Source organism: Octopus bimaculoides, chromosome 23, assembly GCF_001194135.2.
Source record: "Octopus bimaculoides isolate UCB-OBI-ISO-001 chromosome 23, ASM119413v2, whole genome shotgun sequence".
NCBI lineage: Eukaryota > Metazoa > Mollusca > Cephalopoda > Octopoda > Octopodidae > Octopus > Octopus bimaculoides.
The window spans coordinates 29,717,781-29,718,510 of record NC_069003.1 but is presented as its reverse complement, the minus strand read 5'-3'; the positions used below and the strand labels follow the sequence as shown (position 1 = coordinate 29,718,510).

At 43.2% G+C, this 730-nt stretch overlaps 1 protein-coding gene across 1 annotated transcript in view; it reads right to left on the bottom strand.

The window, feature by feature from the left end:
- Nucleotides 1–730, bottom strand: part of LOC106873155 (exostosin-like 3) — a gene marked incomplete at its 5' end in the record, with an annotated part of 21,918 nt that overhangs the window by 19,166 nt on the left and 2,022 nt on the right. The gene's annotated exons all lie outside the window — the stretch shown is intronic.

Sequence of the window (730 nt, the reverse complement as noted above, 5' to 3'; positions counted from 1 at the left end):
GCAGTCAAATGACTGAAACAAGTAAAAGAGTAAAGAGTAAAAGAGTAATTTAGTAACGAAAATGTTGCTCACGTCACTCTTAGAGGGGATGTGAGGCTTTGTGGTTAGGGTGTTGGATCCATGATCGCATGATTGTGGTTTCGATTCCTCGACTGGGCAATGTGTTTTGTTCTTGAGGAAAACACTTCATTTCACATTGTTCCAGCCCATTCAGTTTGTAAAAAATAAGCAATCCTGAAATGGAATGGTGTCTCATCCAGTGGGTAATATATCAAGTAATCACATGACCAACTGGACTATGAGATGTTGCTACACATCGCTGATTACAATGCACTTTGCATCATTTTAGCCTTCGGATGACGCCACCCTGCTGGCTAGGGGAGCAAGGCAATGTTCATCCCCCGTTCTGGTTGAAAGGGGGACTGAAGCAATGTGAAATGAAGTGTTTTGCCCAAAGAATACAGCGTTCCACCTCGTCTGGGAATTGAACTCGCGATCTAGCAGTCACGACTGCAATAACCTAACCACTTGACCACATGGTCCCACGAGGTAATATATACTCCACAGGGTCTGTGGAAATGGTTTTGTGAGCCTATGTAACTCAGGAAGAAGCTTTATCCTTTATTCATCACTCCCAGTGTTGTTATTGTTGTTGTTCCTGGTCAACCTGAATTGGAGCAGACTTATAACTGAAGACACTCCAACTCTGGCAATCCTGTCTATTTCCTTT